Below are 15056 nucleotides of genomic sequence, written 5' to 3' on the forward strand. Positions count from 1 at the left end.
GGGCTGTTCCTGTCAGGCCTAAGTGGACTGTCGAAGTGTGCGTGTGTCCCCCTCCAAAATGGAAAAGATGTATTTTTTTAAAATTTAGTAATAAAGTAAAGAAATTGGTAAAATTAAATTCTATATAATGAGCAACACATTCTGGGAAGGAAAATAATGCCTTTAAAGTTTTCAGTCACAGTTAAAATGCTCACTAAGCTAAAGGGTAAGCCAGGCACAAAACCTGCAGAGAAACTAGGTTTAGAAAAGCAGGCACACACCAGGATCCAGTCCTGCTCAAATGGAGCTACTCATCCGCAAGCCACAAGTCTCCATAGGGCCAGAGGGCAGCGAAGTGTCAGTGAGCTGACAACGCAGTTTCTTTCTCTGTGGTGGAGAGAGCTGGAGGGAAAGGTGGGATGACAAGGTCAAATCAGCAATGGGGCTGAGCAGTCAGCTGGAGAGACAGAAGTAGGAGCTCTGCTAGCAACTGCCTGCATCAGCCTCTTGGGACCACGACCTCCCCACATGTGTGTCATATAGGAGTGTGCAAGTAGGTCCCCTGGTGACTGACCCCCAGAAACTGGAGCCTGTGTCAGATCATTGGCACACAGATATGAATTTGCTCTCTGTGGACACAGAGCCTCCATACCCTCAACAGTAGCTTCCAGAAATCCATTCATTCAGAAGTTCCCATTCACAACTAGGACACCCAGGCTAAAAGAGGACAACCAGGAGCACAAGCCTTCACTTCTACCTGATCAGAAGAGGCCCCTCCCGAGAAAGCAATCTGCGCTCATCTTGTAGCCTAGGTCTTCTGAGCTGATGAAATACCGAGCTAAAACAGAAACTCGTGCTGCAGGACTTGGGGTTTGCTCCTGTCCTGTTCTCCCCATGCCAGACCCCGGAAGGCTGCCCCTGGGCAGTGCACAGGCCTTGCAGCACTGTGCATTTCTGGTAAATGTCTGATGAATGTGTGGACCCTGAAAGCTGAGAAGTGAGGCCCATAGAACAGAGTGTTCTGGTCACATGTGCTCGGCTCTGATATCACTGTGTGTTAGCCAGTGAGAACCACCCACCTCGGTAGGGTAGCTGAGGTGCAGCAAACACGAAGTGTCCAGGGGAGCATCTTCTATACCAGAGCAAATGAAATGAACTGCAGTGTGCTAACTGGCTTTGCATGTACTGGCTGGCCCCACACCCCTTGCCAGGAATGGCTTCCCAGCACCCTCCAGTCGGTCCCCTCATGACTGTACAAACCGTACAGCCCTTTGGTTTCACTACAGCCCGACTGCTCACTGGTCAGTGGCAGGAATGTTTAGGTGAGGTCCCTGTGCATCTAGACAGGGCGGTTGGATCTAGCAAGCAAGATGCCAGTGCCTGATTAAATCTGAATTTCAGGTTAGCAGTTAGAACATCTTTCAGTACAAATATGTCCTAAAATCTGCATAGGAAATTCTTATCCAGAACAGCACATGTTGGGAAGGAGCTGGAGCGAGCCGAGGCCGCGGCAGCCACCGCGCACTGCTGTTGGGTCTCCGCAGGGGGAGCAGCGCCGACGTCAAGCAAGGAGCTGCGTCCGCTCGCGCCACCACCCCTGTAAGATCTGGATATGTCCTTTATATTTAATTGGATTTACAATGGTTTCAGCAGTGTGCTACAATTTTTAGGATTATATAAGAAAACTGGTAAATTGGTATTTCTTGGTTTGGATAATGCCGGAAAAACAACATTGTTACATGTGTTAAAAGATGACAGACTTGGACAACACGTCCCAACATTGCCTCCCACTTCAGAAGAGCTGACTATTGCCGGTATGACTTTTACAAGATTCGATCTGGGTGGACATGTGCAAGCCCGACGAGTTTGGAAAAACTACCTTCCTGCTATCAATGGCATTGTATTTCTGGTGGCTTATGCAGGCAATGAAAGGCTGTTAGAATCAAAAGAAGAACTGGATTCACTAATGACAGATGAGCCCGTTGCTAATGTGCCTATCCTGATCCTTGAGAATAAGACTGACAGACCCGAAGCCATCAGTGAAGAGAGGTTATGAGAGATGTTCGGCTTGTATGGTCAGACCACAGGAAAGGGCAGTGTATCCCTGAAAGAACTGAATGCCCGACCATTAGAAATCCTCATGTGCAGCGCGCTCAAAAGGCTACAGAGAAGGCTTCCGCAGGCTGGCGCAGCACACTGAGTAACGCCAACCAGCGCTGACGGAGGCCTGCACAGAGCTCTGATTGCTCGACACGCAGAGCTTGAATCCAATAGACTTCTCTTGGTTTTAAAATAGATATTTTTTAGAATATTAATATTTCATCCACCTAATTTGAGTGAGAATTGAAAACTGATCCAAGGAAGTTTGTTAGTTTCTAATTCCATACAGATAGTTTTACAGTTTTTCATCTGACATCCTCCCAGCGCCATTTATAAAGAGCAGCGTCCCAGCAGCACCACCCTTACCAATGGGAAGCTACAGATGTGAACCACATCGAAAAGCTCATCATGTTAAATTTTTTATGTACTTTTTTGGACCTAGTTTTTAAATTTTAGATTATATGTCCACCTCTTAAGTGTACAGTTAATAACGTGCTTATCTATGATTGTATGATGCCTTACGGTTTTCAGTAACACTTTTCTTATGCAAACATCATACAATAACATGTGAAAGAAAAAAGCACATGTTGTTGGCCTAAAACTCAAACTTAGCAAGACATCCCATATTTCCTCTGAAAACCCTGTATTTAGGGTCAGTAGCAATCTAGGACATTTTTGGTTCAAGATTAATATATGACTGTCAGGTCCAGGCCAATCTCAGAACCTTAGAGTAGGCATTGGAAGTGAGCAGGGAAATTTGGACAGAGAAGTGGTTCTGAAAACCTGCCAGAGGGACCAACCACAGCCCACTACCTGCGCCATATTTTGGGAGCATGGCATGACTAGACGACAGAATCAGTATAACTGCTCCACTGAACAACAGGAGATATCCTCCTAATGCGCCTTCTCTGTCAGTACAGAGATACATGCAGGGAGAGGGCAGATGTGGTCAGCTGCCTGGGTTGGGGGCAGGGACTACAGCAAAGAGATAGCCAGAAGACAAGCCTATCTGTTCATTCTCTCTCTCTCTCTCTCTCTCTCTCTCTCTCTCTCTCTCTCTCTCTCTCTCTGTTCTTTACCTGACAGAAGCTCCACATCTTCTTTGTTTCTGAAATGTTTCAGTTATGTTTTTATATACTTAAGAGCAAGATTTTGTGCTAACTCTATGGAAAATAAAACACATCAATTTTCTAAGGATTAGGAAAGTCACATGACTATTAAGCCTTACCAGTGCTGTACTGGGCACTCCAGGCTGCCTCCATGCAGCAGTGGTGGAAAGGAGGGGAGAGGAGAGGAGAGGAGAGGAGAGGAGAGGGACAGAGACAGAAAGAGACAGAGAGACAAACAGCTTATGACATGTTGCCCCAGTCATACCCTGGCCCCTGATTTCATTATTCTAGCAATATTTATTGTAACTCATTAAACCTCTTAATCAGATATGAGGAATTTTAACAGTAGTACATCTGTGTTCCTCTGACACAGGACACCTGAGGGCCCTCAGGAGCCCTATAGACTTGTGGAAATGAACTTCCTGGTTTACAAATGAAAGGCAAGAAAGAGGCTCAGCATAATTTTAGACAGCAATGCACATATGCTTTTGCAAAGTAATGAAATATTATGGATGGATCCCTTATCAATGGATTCTGAAATGGGACAGGTGACCTGCCCAGGGAGAGTATGATCAGCACTAAGAGAGGGCCCTGCCGGGCTAATTTCCTTAGATTCTAACTACACCACACCATGGAGCTCAGGAAGGCCAGATCCTACTGTTCAGGTTCCAGAGGAGGCTACAGGCACCATATAGCCAGATAGGGACAGACTTGGCTTTGTAATGAAACACAAGGCAACATGTGCCCCTTGTAAGCCTCGCCTCAGGGTCCTCATTGAGGTGGCGTAGGAGATTGGCTGTGAAATCCAAAACACAATTATTGTGAAAGCCATTCACAGTGTAGGGAGAGCCAGCTTTGCTCCAGGGACAGATGGGAGCTAGCATAGGTGTTTTCTGTTCCAGTTTTGTGTGGCAGAAAGCCAGGTGCTGGCTCAGTGCCAGCTCAGTTCTTTGTACCCAGGAGACCTAGGCAGGTTAATACTCAAGGCCAGATCAGACTTCAAGTTCAACACAGAATGATGTTAACTGTTTTCTCCAGTAGGGGCAAGTTTAAAGGGAACGCCTAGCTGTGTTTGATGCCATGGTGACAAAACTTTGAGAGGATAAGAAACCACCTAATTTTTGTATCATGACTGATAGCAGAGCAGAGATAAGGATCTGCAGGGCCTCTAGATGGGAGTCCAAAGCCGCTTTCAGACCACAAGCCATCCTGCCTCTTGTCAGAACACCTGCAGGGCCCTGCGTGCTGGTCACTAGCCAGGCTGCTGCTAAGGACTATTCTGATTCCCCCTAAAAATGTTTCCTCAAACATGTTTCCTCAAATAGACTCATTAATCCACTAACGGACTCATTAATCCACCAACCAACACTCTCATACTTCTTCCCATGACAAAGATTTCAAGATATGCAAATACTTTCAGCAATAATGAGCCCTCCAAAGAGAAAAGAGAATGAATGAGTAAATCACATCACTGTCAAAGGGAAAAAGATTCATATGCCCATCTCCATTCCACCTTTCCCCATCCTTGTCTTGATTTCAAACCTTACGTCTAGTAAAATACATTCTTGGTGGTGATTTCCATTCTGGGCATTGATAGGGAGGTAGAACATTTTATCTTTCACTGTAGTTTCCTGACAACAGCTCCTGTACACAACGCTGCTTCCTGCTGTCCCAAAACCTCTACCCACCATAAAGAATGTTTTGATTTAATATTTATCTAAAATGTGCTTTCGCATTCATCTAAAATATGTGGTAGAATTCCAAGAGCTCTTTGGCTTGGACCCATTAGTTCTGGGCCCTGGCTACCTGAGGCTCCGCTCTCAGCCTGCTCCTCAAGGTGTCCTGCTTTCTCTGCAGCGGAGGAGGGGGTTCTTCCATTGTGACCCCAAAACTATCATCAACAATTTAAAAAATGGCTGGCTGAGCTGTTGCTGACAAGCAAGAGCCCTCCAAGGTCTATTCAGTGTTCTGTGGCAGAAGTCACTCAGCCTTGGCCAACAGGGGCGGCTTTGGAAGCTGAGGTCGTGGGGATCAGCTGAAGCTGGAAGTCAACCACACATGTAGCTTCAGCAGAGCCAGCCTCAAGGACACAGAGTGCCTGACGCAAGTCACGTGTGTAAGCTGCTCTCCTCCCAAGAACACTGGGGCCCAAGGCAAGCCACGTGGGTAAGCTATCAGGCAGAGGGGTTTCACATGACAGTCAACATCCCAGTTATATGAATGTGCTGCATCCACGGGGCCCCTTCCTTCTCCTCCTCTTCCTCCTCCTCCTCTGTCTTCTTCCTGCCTTCCTTTCCATCAGGAGAGAGGGCTCCATTTGGCCTCAGTTTACTGTACTCTATTGTCCTTTAGTCTCAACCCTCTCACTATCCTCACTCTGGGAACTTCAAGAGATGTGCAGTACATGGCATCTGGGGTCCAAACAGGGACCCAGAGAATGAGGAAATGCACTGGATAGCAGGTAAGGGTAGACCTCTAGCTCTGTGCTCACAGAAAAAGAGAAAAATGGCCTCCAGAGAACCCAAAGAGAGGAAATAGGTTCCAAAAAAGCCAAAAAGGAAATATGCTCCAGAGAAACCAAAGAGTAAAATAGGCTCAAAAGGAGCCAACGAGAAAAATGGGCTCATTAGAGCTAAAAGGAAAAACAGATTACAGGAGCCAAAGGAGAAATCAGGCTCCCGAGAAAGGAAAGGGAGAGAGGGGTATTGATTTTATCAGGTGTAAAATGTGGAGCAAAAACAGGATCATTAGAGTAAGAGCTGTAAATAGAAATGCTTGTTACAATACTGATTCCCATATTTACTTTTTGTTGTGTCCTGGATTAGGGAGTGTCTCAGTGATTGTATACTTATTGAGATGCCCATGGAGAGTTTGGCTCAGAGCACTATCTTCAAATTCAATCCCGAGCAGAATAAAGATGGTGGATAGCAACCCCTCTAATAGAGCTTAACCCTGTAGCTTTGCTCAATCAGATAAGGAAGGAGCTGTGGAGGACAAAAAAGAAATAGCTAAAGCCTGCTGAAGTCTAAGGGATTATTTATTGTGGAAGGGATTATTTTTTATTTGTGAGATAAGAATGCATGAGTAGCCAGCACAGTTCATGGGAGGGAGGAACATAGACCCATAGGCCCAGTGGAGACAAGGCCTCACTCTCCAGCCATAGGCAGACTCCGGTGGGATGTCCCAGCCCACACCCCTGCACCCACGCACCCACCACTGATGCTCACAGTCCCCTGTGCCACACACTCAGCTCATGTGGAGAAAGACATCTATAGTTTACCTTCCAATGTATAACTTGGATGGGACTTTGAGCCTGACCAGGCCATGTGATTGTTCATGAGGAAGTCTAGCAAAGCATTAGTGTCAAAGAAAATGAAAGCAGGACTTAGTCCCTGTGGAATGCTGCTGGGACCCATCTTTTGCTAAGATACATCTGAAGGAATGATGGCATGATAGCTAGGTGATCTAAAGTACAGTTCTTGGGATAGTTAAGCTATAATGTCCTCACTAATCTTGTTAAACATTCCTCCCATTTCCACTATTCTTAGTTTATGTTAAAGAGTCTTAATTAGAGGTTAGAGAAAATGGCAATTGAGGCAGGAGTCATAGGGGCTGTGGCCCCCTGACCCATAGCTTTGTCCCTTTCTAATTTTCTTTTGATCTGCCACACCTAGTTCTTGGGACCTGTCACCTCACAGAGACCAGCTGCCTCAGTGCCTCAGGAGTCACAACAGCCCAGATTGGAGGAGGGAAAATCTAGAGAAAATTGTGGCCATGGCTACAGAGAACATGACTGCAGCATCCTCCAAGGGAGGACACCTGCAAAGCCAACCCAGAAACGGAGCCCTTCCCCAACAGCAAGGTGGGCACTGACCCCTCCGAGGCACCACCACTGAGGCATCAGTACTGAATGGCTAGGGGGAGGGGCTTCAATCCTCTCCTCAGGCTGATGAGTCACTGCTGCCAGGGGAGCTTACCCATAGTCCCAAGATGACAGGGCTAGAGCCACAGCCAGAGGCAGAAGTGGCAAGTGAGAACCACATGTGCGCAAATACAGCATACCCATTTTTCTTCTGTTCAAAATACTGACTTGCAGGCTGTTGTATGGGCCTTACAGGATTTTAAACCCACTTCAAGTAATGTTTTTTTCACACAGAGTTTTGTTTGCAGTGTGATGTGCCATATCGAAGCTGCTACCATTCGTACTAACCAGGAAGACCTTTCTAATCCATTTCACACTCTCCAGTTTGCCGTACAGTCATGCTCTGCCTCTCGGTCTTATCAATCTTTTACATTCTCATTCCCAATTGTTAGGGCCTCTCACTAAGGTGAAAGCTACTATAGAAAAATTGCTGGCTGCTGTCGCTTGCTGCTCCTCAGCTACTGTCTGACAGGCTTCTGCTCCCCTGTTCCCTTCCATTAGAATGCTTCTGCATGACACAAACAGTTCCTTTTAACTTGAGGAAAGGCTCATAAAATTATTACACAATGTTCATTATGCATAATACATCTCCCCTCACTCCCTCTGAGGGTTAATTTCTGATGGTTTCACCCCAGTCCTCTCTGGCAAAAGGATGTCACATTCCTCTAAGTTTGGCTCTCTAGGCTGGATCCATGTTTTAGTAAATTCTTCCTCTGGATTTATTTTTTCTTTTGCCCACACTGGTGAGGTGACTCTAAGTATGTCATTGCTCATTGTTTGGATGCTGTTAGTACCTTTGGGGGCCTGCAAGCATTTAAGAGAGACAGTGGTCTGGCTTACATAGCACTGCCTTCCAAAGTTGTATAAAACTTCTCACATTTCATTTACCCAGTAAATACTTGTAACTCTCAAAGTCAAGGAAATATTGACTGTGCTCTGTATGCTCAAAATTCAAATACAAAAATGAAAAGAGAAATCCTTCTGTAAAAAATTCACATCTCATAATAGAATTTTTATGAGGTGATGGGATGGGACTATAGCAGTAAAAAGACAAGTCAATCAGGTAAAAGAAAAGAGGTTGGGGAGGCTTCTTTGGGAAGATGTTCATGCTGGACAGTGGTAGGGGCCCAGCCCATTACTCACTTGTGATAGAGTATGCTTGTGTCTACCAGAGAATTCCAAATGACGGATCCGTGTCTGAGCGTGCTGTCTAATGTATCAGGCACAGACTCAGAGAAGGAGTAGCTTCCACTTCGGAAGAAGTCGAGGCTTAGTTCTGTGTCAGTGATGCCTCAAAGACTGCTCCACCACTGGTAAATAAAGACAGAGCTCAACCCACCCGGGGTCAATTAAAGAAATTGACCCAGGATGCCCAAGAGATGGTGACTAAAACTGGGAAAAGAAAATCTGAGTAGATGGAAGAACGTATGGAGACAACTGTACTGGAGGTTATGTGAAAGGAAGTGACATGATCATTGCCATTGTACTTAAGACAAAATAAAATGCAACATTATTCTATTTTATTTGTAATTACAAACTTCTAATTTTATAAAAGTCATTAAAATTTAATTTGGTCTAAAAATATATTTGAAAACAACCTGAGTGTGTAAGCTACATATGTTTGTTTATCAGCTGTTTTTGTTTGACATCAACAATTTTTTTCTTTTCTTTTTTCATTTTTTTCTTTTCTTTTCTTTACACATTTTTCTTTCCTTTCCTTTCCTTTCCATTCTTTTAGCATTTTTGACTTTTAAGTATTTTTCTGATATGCTTCAACAAAAGGTTCCAGCTGCTCAAAATTATGCTAAAATTGGTTGTGTAAATGTAATGTGTACTGTTGCTTGTGTACTATGACTTGAGATTCTTTTGTTCAAAAATAGTTTAATGTTGGTTATTTTTATTTTTTTTTAATTTTATTTATTTACGTGTGTGTATGTGTGGCCAGCTCAGACCACCAGGGGGCAGGGCGGGCATATGGTGCTGGGGGATTGAACCGTGGTCCCTGTGCTTTGCTAAGCTTGTTCTAAGTAAGTGCTTTAGACCACTGAGCCATCTCACTAGCCCAATGTTGGTTATTTTTAAAGAAAATAAAGAATTGTAATAATTTAAAGGATTAGAAATGATAATGAATTTCACTAAACAAAACAATATAATTTCGACAGTATTCATTGTACTATATAGACTTCTTTTCAACTTAGTAGTTTATAGTACCAGACAAATGGATGAAAAGCTGGCAGAAAAAGTTATAAGACAACAAGAAGAGAGGAAAAGGACAGAAATGGAAGAAAAAGCATTAGCTGCTCCTTTATGTACACAGGGAAAAATCCACTGTAGATTTATCCAAGCCACCTGCATGCATACATAGATATGTCTGTTTCTCTCCTCTCCCTCAAACTCCTTTCCTCTTCATCTCCATAATGCCTTCATGTTGAACAGATTCATTCCATTTTCAGAGTATCTATTGTACTCTTCAGATTTTGTTTACTCTTTCAGGTTCTTACACTAGCAAGACAACATGATGTTTAGTCATGCAGGTCTGATTAATTTCACTTATGACTATACTGTTTAGTTGCATCCATTTATCAATAAAAACTTCAAAATTATACTTTTTATAACTGAATAATACTCCATTGTGTAAAAATACCACATCTTTTTTTAATCATTTCTTCGGTTGATGGACGTTTGGGTTACTTCCAAAATTTAGCTATGTTATATTGCACTGCTATATAGGTGCACATATATCAATGTGGTTTCATGTTCTCAGTTCATCTGGAAAAACACCCAGGAGGGGAATAGCTGGGTTGAATGGGAACTCCAAGCCTAGTGTTTAGAGAAGTCTCCACACTGATTTCCATAGTGGTTCTACCAGTCTGCACTCCTACCAACAATGAAACAGGGCTCCTTTTCCCCCACAGCCCCTCCAGTATTTCTTATTGGTTGATTTCTTCATAATAGCCACTCTTTCTGGGGTGAGATGGAATCTCAGTGTTGTTTTAATTTTCACTTCTCAAAATACCAATGATAGTGGGATGGAAGATAGCTCAGCAGTCTACATGCCTGCCTGACAAGTTCAAGGACTAAGGTTTGATACCCAGTGCTGCATGCTGTGGTAGCCCTGGCTGTGCTGTCCACTGAAACTCAGCTGGATGGCACGTGCCTGTAATCCCAGTCCTGGGGAGGTTGAAAACAGGAGGATCACCATGAATTCAAGCTATGTAGTGAGACCTTGTGCAACTACATAAGTGAAAGAGAAAGAAAATGAAACAAAAAAGAAACAAAATACCAATGATGTTAACAATTATTTTAATGTATTTACTTGCCACTTGTATTATTCATCTGAGAAGTGTATATTCAACTAAGATGCCCATTTTTATTATAATTTTATTCATTTTAATGAGAAAAAAGATTAAAAAACAATGAAACAGTTTCAAGACAGGTTAGTAGAATGTTTCCAATAATTAATACATTGCACATTGTTGTCTTCATAGTAGTCATTCAGAGGACAAGATGCAGACATGATATCTTGTCTAAACAATATTAGTACAAACTTTTAGTCTCAGTGAACTAAGAGAAAGTAGCTATATATCTATCCTAACTCTCCTGTACATACATATATATTTTTTCCTTCCCCTCCTTTTTTTTCCACAACAAAACTTTTGTGAAGTTAGTAAAGCCTGACACTAGGTGCTCTAGCAACATACAGCAAAACTTAACCAGATGGGATATTCATCTCAGGAATAAGGTAGCTTATTTGCTTTAGGCACTAGGCCAACTTTCACCTACATATATTTGATCGAATTCCTAGATTTGAGGCTTAACTTTTTTGTTTTGTTTTGTCAGAGATGGATGTTCCACTGCAGTTAGAGAAGCTGTATTTGGAGAAATCCTTAAAGGAACTTTTCATACTTGAAACCAGTCTAAAGATTGTAGGCTGTGTTAGTTGACACATTGCATCAATTTGTCTGAATAAGCTCTGACAGTTCTCAGCGTGGGAGCTTAGCCCTGCAGGTGGGCAGGGCCCAAGAATTGAGAAAGGCTTCCTGCCGTCCTGCCCAACTTCCTGCCACCCTGCCCCACTTCCATGGAGAAGCCCAAGTCTTCGGAGGAGCTTGAGCTTCACAGGTGCACCACTTTGAAGAAGCTCTGGTCTTTGCCATGGAGCGCCAGTCTTGGCAGTCAGTGTAGAAGAAAGAGAGAGGCTTGATGGAACTGTAGATGCTGCTCCTCCTCTGCTCTTCATTGTTTTCTGCCATGTGAAATGGTGTTGTTTCCCTTGGAGACAGCAGAATATAGACTGAACCCTCCAGCAACTGTGAGCTAAATAAACCTTTCCTTCCTTCATTTTGAGTGTCAGGTATTTGTCTCAGCAACGAGTAAATAGTAACTAAGACATAGGCCCAAGCCCAGAACCTGCAAGTGTGTGGAAGAGCTTCTACACTCCCCTGCACACTCAGGACCTCTCTGCACCAAGTCCAGGCCCATCTTATGAGTGAGAACATCTGCTGCGCTCTTGGGATCCCTCCAGACCCACCAAGCCCAGGACCTGGTAGTGTATAGGAGAGCTTCTGTGCTCCCTTGTGCCTGCTGGACCTCTTCAGATCAAGACCAAGCCTGCCCTGTGAATGAGAACTTCCTCCAGGCTCTCAGGATCCATCCAGACTCACCCAAGCCCAGGCCTATGTGGGTGTGGGAGAGCTTCTGTGCTCACCTATGTCTGTTGGACCTCTGCAGACCAAGCCCAGGTCTGTCTTGTGAGTGAGACCTTTTCCCATGCTCTCAGGACCCCACCACCCCTCCAGTGTGAACCCAAGCATGCCTTGTGAGTGAGAAATTCCACAGCACTCTAGGAACCCCCCATACCAGAACAGACCCAGGCTGTGAGTGTGTGGGAGAGCCTCTGTGCTCTCCTGAGCTCCCTGAACCCCTCCAGACCCAGCCTAGACCTGGCATACAGGACTAGGGAGAAATTCTACAGCTTGACTCCCTGCAGAGAGACTGGGGGCCAAAACCACCCAGCTAAACTAGGAGCAGAACATCTTGTCAGAGCAGTACAACAGGTTCACCTCCAAAAGCTGAAATAGGAAGGAACTAAGCACAGTAGCCAGACCCAAGCCAGGCACAACTGGATGAACTCAAACTTAGTAGATCTGCACCTGAATTTTAGTAGGTGCTAAGGTTATAACTGCACCAAAACTCTACACCAAATTTCAGAGGACAGTGCACTACAAAAATGACAAAGAGAAGGAGCAAAATACAATCTCAGGTCCAGAACCCACCCAGAACAAGTGCAGAGGAAATGATCACAGCTGAAATGTCTGAATTAATAGCATCTGAAGTAAAGAAACAACAGCAGACAAGTATAGAGTAACTTAGATCAGAATTAATCTCTGAAATAAAAAAAGAAATCTCTGAATTAAAAGCATCTGAAGTAAAGAATTAAATTAATAAACATATAGAGTAAATCAGATCACAAATAATCTCTGCAGTAAAAAATTAATAACTGTTTCTCAAGAAAATACAGAAAAAACAACAGAGGAGAATAAAAAAGCCAAGGATTCCTTGAATGAGCAATACAGGAAAGAAATAGATCACATGGAGCACAGTCAAAGAGATATAGAGGAACTTAACATTTCAATCACAAACTTGTAAAACCATTGAGTGAAAGTGAACATAGAGTTTCAGACCTTGAAGGCGCTGTTGCAACTAGTGAAAACATAAGACAAGATCTCTTAAAAACAACAAGGAGGCAGCAAAAATTAATTAATCACCTGCAAGATGATACAAAGAAGAACAATGTGAGATAGATAGGCATCAATGAGAAAGAGTCAATACAAATGATGCAGAAAGAATATGGTAGAAGTAATAACAGAAAACTTCCCAAATATGAGAAAACAATCTGACATTCAGTTAACTAAAGCATACGGAACTCCAAATAACTTCAATCCAATTAAAAATACACTGAAAGACGTAATAGTCAAGATCCCAGAAATCCAGCACAACAATAATATACTGAAAGCCGCTAGAGAAAAGAAACAGATAACATTTAAAAGAACACCCATCAGAATAATAGACGACTTCTCTTCACAAACCATGAAGGCAAGAAGAGCATGGAGCACAGTACTTCAAGTCCTATATGAAATCAAATTCCAGCCCAGCATACTATGCCCTGAAAAACTCTCTTTCAAGTTTGATGGAGAAGTGAAATACTTTCGTAACTCAGAATAACTAAAGAATTTCATGATGACAAAGCCACCTCCACACAGACTACTGAAAGATGTTCTAGAGAGAGAAGAAAATGATCAGAATTCCATGAATGAGAACAAAAGGAAGTCACTAAATAGGGCAAACAATTAAACACAGGAAAAAAAGGAGTAAACAACAGCAGGTAAATAATATATCGATCATAAATCAGTACATCTCAATTATAATCATCAATGTAAATGGCCTCAATTCTCCAATTAAAAGAAAGGCACTGGCACATAGTAGATTAGGAAACAAAATCCAACAATATGCAGTAAACCGGAAACATACTTAGCTCACAAAGAAATTCATAGGTTGAAAGTCAAAGAATGGAAAACAATGCTACATGGCCCAGCACTTCAGAAAAAACAGGGGTAGAAATTCTGTTCTCAGAGTCTCAACTGCAAGCCAAGAATGACCAAATGTAATAAAGAAGGCTACTACATGCTGGTTGGAGAAAAAATTCAAGAGGAAGAGGTAACACACATAAATGTATACTCACCAAACATGGGAGCACCCAACTATTGAAGACAAATATTAATGGACATGAATAATCTAATATTCAATACCACAGTCTTAACAGGACACCTTAACACACCCCTATACCAAAAAGATTGGTCAAGTAGACAAAAAGTTACCAAAGAAGTAGCACAATTAAACCAGATTTTGAAACAAACGGACTTATTGAACATATATAGAGTGTTCCACACAACCACAGCTGAATACACATTTTTTCAGCTGCACATGGGTCATTTTCAAAAATAGACCACACACTGGTCCAAAGGTCATACTTAAGTATATGCAAGAAAGTAGAAATTATAACATCCATATTATCTGACCACAGTGCAATGCAACTGGAAATAAACTAGGCAAGAAAACAGAAAAACCCCATAAATGCATGGAAATTAAATAACACCCTACTCAGAAACCAATGGGTCACAGAGGAAATTAAACAAGGAGTTGAACAGTATCTACCACTAAATGAAAATTCAAGCACAACTTATCGGAATTCAGGGGATGCGATGAATGCAGTTCTCAGAGGGAAATTTATATCTCTGAACTCACACGTTGGGAAAACAGAATGGGAACTAATAAACACCCTAATGCTGCACCTCCAGCATCAAGAAAAGGGAGAGCAAACCAAACACAAAGCCCAAAGATGAGAAGAAATCATAAAGATTACAACAGAAATTAATACAGTTGAGACGAAGAAAACAGTTTAAAGAATTAAAGAATCAAAAATCTGGTTCTTTGAAAGATTAAATAAAATCAGTAAACCCCTAGCTAACCTCATCAAAAAAACGAAAGAAAAAATTCAAATGCAAGCAATAAGGATTGAAAAGGGTGTAATCATCAGAGACCCAGTGGAAATTCAGAAGATTATAAATAGCTACATTGAGAATCTTTACTCTCACAGAAAAGAAGACACAGATGAAATGGACAGATACCTAGAAAGTTACAAATTACCAAAACTGAAGTGAGAAGATTACAACTCTCAATAACCCAATAACAGCCAATGAAAAATGAAATGTAATAAAGAAAATCTAATGACAAAGAAAAGTGCAGGTCCTGATGCATACATAGCTGAATTCTACAAGAAATTTACAGAAGATATAATCCCTATACTCCTCAAACTCTTCAGTGAAATTTAAAAGGAAGCAATCCTCACAAAAACATTCCTGGAGGCAAGAATTGTACTGATACCA

The 15056-nt window shown here is 42.4% G+C and overlaps 1 pseudogene; it reads left to right on the top strand.

The window, feature by feature from the left end:
* Nucleotides 1–1553: 1553 nt before the first annotated feature.
* LOC101577499 lies at nucleotides 1554–2637 on the top strand (annotated as a pseudogene).
* Nucleotides 2638–15056: the final 12419 nt, after the last annotated feature.

Source organism: Octodon degus, unplaced genomic scaffold, assembly GCF_000260255.1.
Source record: "Octodon degus isolate 3935 unplaced genomic scaffold, OctDeg1.0 scaffold00010, whole genome shotgun sequence".
Taxonomy (NCBI): domain Eukaryota; kingdom Metazoa; phylum Chordata; class Mammalia; order Rodentia; family Octodontidae; genus Octodon; species Octodon degus.